The following is an 8840-nucleotide window of genomic DNA, read 5'->3' as shown; positions in this document are numbered from 1 at the left end:
AATTGGCATTTCTGTTTCGGGGTCTAGATTCTGCCTGATTACCTCCAAAGCCTCGATCTTTGATTTCATTGTCACTTTCACTGGGAAATATTGCCGCACAGGATCCATGATCATTTTTAGATGTTCGATCCCAAGAAGTTCACTTGTGTTGTACTTTGGGAGGTCATACTGAAAAAGAAGAAAAAACACACCAGTCAGAACCGACCAAAATGACAGAACCGACTAGAATAGACTAAGAAACCAACAAGAACTGACTGAACCGACCATGACCCGACCCAAAATCCCCGCAGAACCGACCAAACAGATAGAACCGACCAAAATTGAACAGAACCGACCAAAACCGAACAGAACCGACCAAAACTGACCTGAACTGACCACCAACCGACCAAGAACCGACCAAAACCGACCATACTCGACAAGAACCGACTAAGAACCGACCACCAGAAACGACTTAAAACCGACTGAGAACAGACCAGAACCAAAACTGACTAAGAACCGACTATGAACAGACCAATGTTGCTTATATTAAGTTTGTGTTCTTGCAAAAATATATAAGAAAAAGTAAAACAAGAATATTACCTCGGCAGATTCCGTTGCCTCGTCGACAACTGTTCGGGAAATGGCCGTTTTAGTTGAGGAAGAAGAGCTGGTTTTTGATGCCATTTTAGTCAGATTTTGGTGAGCAGGTGGTCGGTTTTTGTGGTCGGGAATTTGGTGAGTGGTCGAGGTCGGTTTTTGGTCGGTTTTAGTGGGAACGGAGTCGGTTTTTGATGAACGATCGGTGTTTGGTGAGGTGGTCGGTCGGCCGAGATGAGAGAGATCGGAGAGTGGATCGGAGAGAGAGAGAGAGAGAGGGGGAGGGGAGAGGAAAGCCGGCGGTCGGGGAGTTACTGATCGGAGAGAAAAGCCGGCGGTCGGCGAGAGGTGATCGGAGAGAAAAACCGGTGGTCGATCGTGAGAGAGCTCAGTCGGGGGAGAGATGGTCGAGCGGTCGGTTTCGGGGGGAAGAGAGGGTCTAGCGGCGGTCGGTTTTGTGAGGAAATGAGATTTTTGAAAATGACCTAGGATTAATATGACCCATTTTTTGCCACGTAAGATACACGTCATTATTTTTTTGTTATAAAAAAAAATTGGCCTATTTCCTCAGATTCTAATTTTCTCCGGTCTCTTTTATCAAATTTTCTCCTTCTGGAGTCTTCTATCGTTGGCTTCTGGAGCCGTTTCCTCATCTTTGTGTCTTCTTCATTTTTTTTTTCCGCCCCAATTGCTTCTCTCTTCATTTGGTTTCTTTGATTCCATTTGGCCACAAGTGAACATCCATGGTTTATGTGATATTTGTTCTGGGTTCTTTGATTTTTTTCTTGCGGGATTTTGGCTTGATTTTTGGATGGTTTTTTGCTTCGTTTTGCTGTTTTCGCCTGATTTTTGGATGCTTTTTTACTTTGTTTCGCTGCAGGTTTTTTGAAAATTTTTCTTGCATGTTTCTTTCTTGGTCTGATTTGCTCATTTAGTTTGGTTTCCTCTTTATTTTTTTGTCGAGTTTCCCCTTTATTTTTTTGTCGAGTCCATGTTCTGCTCATTTCTGCCTTTTTCTCTTTTTTTTTTCCTTTTTTTTTGGTTGGGTAAATATTTTCTTGCATGTTTCTTTCTTGGTCTGATATGCTCATTTAGTTTGGTTTCCTCTTTATTTTTTTGTCGAGTTTTCCCTTTATTTTTTTGTCGAGTCCATGTCCTGCTCATTTCTGCCTTTTTCTCTTTTTTTTTTTTTTCCTTTTTTTGGCTGGGTTTTGTCTTTGTCGGTTTGATTTGCTCATTTAATTTACTTTTCTCTCTATTTTTGGTCGACTTAATGTTATGTTTTTTTCTTTTCATTTTTTTTTCTTTTTTTGGTTTTTGTTTCAATGGCTGGTTTCTTTTGTCATTGCCATGCTTCAAGAGATAATTTTTTTTCTGCTTTTATTCTGGTGATTTTTCCTTTCTTTTTGTTTGCTATTCACTTTTGTCATTGATCTATTTCAGGAGATAAATTTGTGTAGAAAGAAGGTTCTATGAGTGTCTTTTGATATTCTTTGTTGCTGACTTCACCTGATATACAAATAAGTATCGATTTTTTTATTTTGCATTGATTAATTTGTTGATCTGTGATATCTAGACTGCTGATTTGGCTACTTAGGTTGATGATTTGTACCCAAATTGTTGCAGACACATTTACTTAGGTTGATGATCTGTACCTTAAACATATATTCTTTTGCTCTGGATTCATTAATTTGTTGATCTGTGATATCTAGACTGCTGATTTGGCTGCCTAAATTAATGATCTGTACCCATATTGTTGTAGACACATTAACTACTTAACTTGATGATATGTACCCATATTATTGCAGAAGCATTAAATGAACTGTTTCTTTTTTTTTTATTGTTAGTTAATTTCTGAAATTTGTGAAAAATCTGAAAAAAAAAATTTTGAAAGCTTTTCCTTTTTGTTTTTGTTTTTGTTTTTTTTTTCATTTTTTCCCTTTTTTGTGTTTCCTGAACTCATTATTATCTATCTATTATTTGGTTTTTGCTTCATATACCCGTACATTGCTTCTACCACCTGATTAAGCAATCTTACTTCCTTAATTCTTACAGACCGACTTTCTTTTGCTACGTGTCCTCTTATAAATCATGTACTGTTGAAATTTTTTCCCTCATTTACTCTTTATAAATACTTCTGCTATATCAACATTTTGTTATCTATTTGTCCCTTGCTCTCCCGAGACTTTGCTTTGTCTCCTTCATATTTCATCTCACGTTATTTACTACTCTGCTACATTCTCAATCATTGATTGCTCTTTCTATTCCTGTTCTTCTCCCTTGCGCTTGATTTTTAATCCTTTGCATTTCATCTTCGATTATTTATTACTCTGCTTTAATCCTACTCACTTACTACTCCAACTTCCTACCTTTGTATTTACTCACTTTCTTTGCTGGTTTTTGACTGGTTGCTATTTCATATTTAAGGCAGCGTTTATAATGCTCCAGGTATTACTTATAACCTTTGCCTATAGCCATTCACTATTTGTTAATCTATGTCTACTTTTTTCTTTTATTCTCTTTTCTTTACATCATAATTATGATTGGGATGGATTTTGACATCTTGAACTTTATATAAACAATCCGAAAACAACTGTGATTGGGTTTATCTCACTTCCTCTTCTTATTCCCTGTAAAGCCGAGAATTGAAACCTGTCCAACTTAGAAAGAGAAAGGCATTCTTGGTTGTTTGTGTAAGTGAACGTTGCTCCATCTACAGGTAAATCCACCAACTGAATTTAGCTTCCAGGTTGATTTCAGTACCACTTATTTCATCCTAATTTTTTGATGACTTTAACTTAGTTTGGTCTATTGGTCCTTTTTTCCTGTTGGTGTCAAGATTTTATCTTAGTTTTAATTATTGGTTGTTCTATTCTTATTATTTCAGTTAGGAAACTGTCTTCATATCGTCTTTCTTCTCTCTTTTTACTTGCTCTAACATTTTTTGCTTTTTGGCTTTTTGGTTTCATCTTGGCATATTTACTACTCATTCTTTTAAGCTGGCTCTACCTAATTTCTGTTTCATTGGCTCATACTCACTATTTCAGGCAATATTCCTTACAGGTACTTTTACTAACTCTTGCCCATATTTTCTTCATTATCACATACGCATATATCTGTACACATTTTTGCTTAATATATTTAACCCTTACTTGGTTTTGTATATGACAATGATACTTACAATTAAATTTGATCTCTTGACCTCTCTATAGTCGGTCCAAAATTTGTTGACAAGAAATGCCACTTACTCATATTGAGTAAAATGATTTAAATGTTTCTTTAAATAGATTATAAAATCAGTTACAGTTACATTACTTAGGCAAATAATTTTATATTTTCTTTATAATTGCTGAAGCAATCTTATGTTTAATAATATAATAAAAAACGTTAAGTTGAATTTATATAAAAATTTCAGATATTAAATTAACTCTTTATAAACAACTAAAATTTTGATAGTTTTTAGCTTAAGATAAAAATTTTAATTATAAACTTATATTACTTACTGCAAACTAATACTTTCCTTCCTTTATTAACAGCCAAAATAATATCATATTCTATTGAACAAATGGATAAAACAAAGATTGGAAAAAAACAATCACGATCAAATCAACATATGCATCGTATTATTTCAGACGTGGATAGAGGTTCTAAGAACGTGATTAATGAATATCGAAACCAGATTAATCAAAATAGCGGATCTGTATCAATAACTTCTCGATCTAGATTTGATGCAATGTTGATTTCTGCATAGTCTCTAAATAATATCATGTCACTCCCGTCAACATCTTACAATTGTAATGAACAATGTAATTTTCTTATTTCCTTATCTATAGTAATTACTATATTTTAGCAATTAAAATTCTTCTTTATAATAATAAAATTAACTCCTTATATGTTGGTTCTATAATCACTATTGATTTTCTTTTATAGGTACTATCAATATGTATATTGATCTTGGAGATTGTTCTTACACCTGTCAATATTGTGGTGCTCTATTCTGATTTAATGAACGAATAAAAAATAATAATCCTCCATTTAATCTTTGTTGTAGAAATGGCAGAATAAAATTGCCTTTACTTAGACAAACACTTATTGTATTAGATGAATTACTTAATTATCATGGAGGTCTAATAAGTAGACATTTCCAAAGAAATATACAAACATATAATTCTATGTTTGCATTTACATCCATTGGAGCAAACATAGAAACAAATACAATAAATTCTGATGGTCCATATATTTTCAAAATAAGTGGACAAGTGCATCATCTTATTGGATCTCTATTACCAGTTAATAATAATAGTCCAAAATTTACACAACTTTATATATATGATACAGAAAATGAAATTGAAAATCGATTATCATCATTCTCATTTGATGATCAATCACAGAATTTCACCAGATTAATAATTGAAAGTCTTATTAAAATGCTAGATAATACAAATGTATTAGTCAAAATGTTTCGAATCATAAGAGATAGATATAAAGAATATGATATACCATCCATGAAATTGAGACTTATAAGCCGAAGAAACACTGATAGTAGCCAATATGAATTGCCAACCTCAAACGATATAGGTGGCCTAATAGTTGGTGATATTGATATGAACAATGAAGAGATATAATAATTCAAGACAAAACAGATACTTTACAAAGAATTACTAAATTACATCCATCTTATATGGCCTTACAATACCCTCTACTATTTCCCTATGGCGAAGACGGTTTTAGAACAGATATAAAAATAATTACACATAACACAAATAATAAATCTACAAGAAAGAGAATTTATATGCGAGAATTTTATTGCTATCAACTACAAGAACGCAAATTTCAGGGTAATACTCTTTTTAGAGGAGTGAGACTATTCCAACAGTATATAGTTGATGCATATGCCTCCGTAGAAGAAGATCGTCTAGACTATATTAGAAAAAATTAAAAAAATTTGAGATCTGAAATTTATCAAGGAATTCAGGATGCTATAAATAGAGGAGATACAAATGCACAAGCAATAGGAAAAAGAATTATTCTTCCTTCCAGTCACACTGGAAGTCTAAGATATATGATTCAAAACTATCAAGATGCAATGACAATTTGTAGATTCTATGAAAATCCTAATTTATTCATAACATTTACATGTAATCCAAAATGGCCTGAAATTACTAGAGCCTTAGCAAAAATACCTGGATAAAAACCTAAAAACAGGCCAGATATCATTACAAGAATTTTTAAAATGAAATTGGACCACTTTTGATCAGTTATCAAAAATGAGAAAATCTTTGGCGCAATCATAGCAGGTTAGTAAACTTTTTCAAAATTTTCTGAATTTTATGAATAAAAATAGAAATAATTGATCATTTTCTTTTTTTCCATTTAATCAAAATTTAACCAATTTTCTCTTATTTTTTCCTGTTCATTTTGTAGATTTATATGTTGTTGAATTTCAAAAAGGGGGTTGCCACATTCTCACTTCCTGTTTTGGCTATAGCCTGATCAAAAATTGCGTGAGCCATCACAAATAGATAAATATATCTCTGCAGAAATACCATATCCAGAAAAGAATTTACTAGAGCATAATGTTGTTGTTGAATTTATGATTCATGGACCATGTGGTATGGCTAAAACAAATGCTCCATGCATGAAAAATTCACAATGCTAAAAAAAGTTCCCAAAACAATTAAGAAATGAAACAATTATCCAAGAAAATGGAATTGTAGATTACAAACGAAGAAATACAGTTTTTTATGTACAAAAAGAAGGCATAAAATTAGATAATAGATACGTAGTTCCCTACAATAAAGACCTATGCATGAAATTTCATGCTCACATCAATGTAGAAATTTGTACACAATCTATGCTTATAAAATATTTATTTAAATATTTAACAAAAGGACCAGATAGAATAAAAGCTGTTATAGAAGACAACATATGTACAGAAAAATCTGAAAAAATTATTTATCAAGAAGTCGATGAAATAAAAAATTATATTAATTGTAGATATATAACGCCATATGAAGCAATGTGGCGTTTATATAAATATCCCATACATCATAGAAATCCTGTTGTTCAACGATTATCAATACATTTACCAAAATCACAAAATGTAACATTTCATTCAAATCAACACCTCAATAACATAATAAGACAACCTGGTATTCATAAAACAACTCTTACTGAATGGATGAAAACTAATAAACATGATATCAATGCTAGAGAATTAACTTATATTGAATTTCCAAGTAAATATGTTTGGAATAATAAATATAAATATTGGTCTCCAAGACAAGCAGGACATACAATTGGACGAACCTTTTATATACATCCAAATACTGGAGAATTATACTATTTAAAACTATTACTAAATCACCGAAAAGCAATAACAAATTATGAAGAACTTCGAACAGCTGACAATATTATATATCCAACAAACCAAGCCGCCTGCTATGCACTAGGCTTATTAGGAAATGATAGAGAATGGGATGAATCAATATCAGAAGCTGCATTTTCCTCAACATCAATCCAATTACGACAACTATTTATCACAATTTTACTATTTTGTAATGTAAATGATCCGATCAAATTATTTGAAAAACATTAGAAACTTATGACTGATGATATCATGAATAAAATTAAAACCTTATTTAATAATCCAAATTTTCAAATACCCGAAATTGAATTATACAATTTTGTACTATATGAATTAGAAAAATCATTAAATATAAATTCATCAACTTTAACACATTTCAATTTACCACTTCCGATTGGATCATTAATAGAAGATTTAAATAATAAACTACTACGAGAAGAACTAAATTACGACACAAATGAATTAAAACATCAAAATATTGTATTAGTACAAAACTTGAATAATGAACAAAGATTTATTTACGAAGAAATTTTAAAATCACTCAATCATAAAAAAGACTTATCTTTTTCATCTATGGTCATGGTGGAACTGGAAAAACATATCTATGGAATGCAATCATCACAAAGATTAGATCAAATAATGAAATAATTCTTGTTGTTGCATCTTCTGGAATAGCATCGCTATTATTACCTAAGGGAAGAACCGCTCATTCCAGATTCTGAATACCATTATCAATAGATAAATTTTCCACATGTCACATCAAAAAAGGAACTCAATTAGCAAAATTAATTGAAAAAACATCACTTATACTATGGGACGAAGCACCAATGACTAACAAATATTACTTTGAGGCATTAGACAAAACACTTCAAGATTTGAAGAATAATTTTGAACAACCATCGGTGGCATGACTATTGTACTAGGTGGCGATTTCAAACAAATTTTGCCAGTAATTCCTACCGGAACAAAAGAAACCATAATTAATGCAACAATAAATAATTCTTATCTATGGCCATATTTTAGAGTACTAATATTAACAGAAAATATGCGCTTAAAATGCTATAACATTACTGAAGCAGAAAAAAAATAAATCACAAAATTTTCAAATTGGATATTAGACATAGGAAATGGCACTGCTAAAGGAATAAAAGACCTAGAAAATGAAGATACTTCTTGGATAAAAATACCAAAAAAATATATAGTACATTATGAATCAGATCCAATTAAAAAAATTTCATCATTAATCTATGATAACTTTAATTATTACTTTAATGATATTGAATATTTGAAACAACGTGCAATAGTAACACCCAAAAATAAAATAGCCGACGATATTAATACTCATATGCTATCCTTGGTACCAACTGAATTAAAAACTTACTACAGTTATGACACAATTATGTCATCATCAGAAAACATAGATGAACTTAATCTTTTATATCCTGAAGAATTTTTACACACCTTAAATTTCAATGGTATACCACCACATGAATTAAATCTTAAAGTTGGAACACCAATCATGTTATTAAGAAATCTAAATCAATCCATTGGATTATGCAATGGAACAAGACTTATTATAACACAACTAACAAATAAAATTATAGAAGGACAAATAATAAACTCAAACAATATTAATGAAAAAGTTTATATTCCAAGAATAGAAATGACTGTACATGAATCTAAATGGCCATTTACATTAAAAAGACGACAATTTCCCGTAAAAATTTGTTATGCAATGACAATAAACAAAAGCCAAGGACAATCATTAAATAAAGTAGGATTATACTTGAAAAATGAAATTTTTACCCATGGCCAACTATACATTGCTTTATCAAGAGCAACAACCCCAAAAGGATTACATATACTAATACACAATTCAATCAATAAATATCCAAAT

This window comes from Morus notabilis, unplaced genomic scaffold, assembly GCF_000414095.1.
Source record: "Morus notabilis unplaced genomic scaffold, ASM41409v2 Scaffold302, whole genome shotgun sequence".
Lineage (NCBI taxonomy): Eukaryota > Viridiplantae > Streptophyta > Magnoliopsida > Rosales > Moraceae > Morus > Morus notabilis.
Note: the sequence above shows the minus strand (reverse complement) of the source record.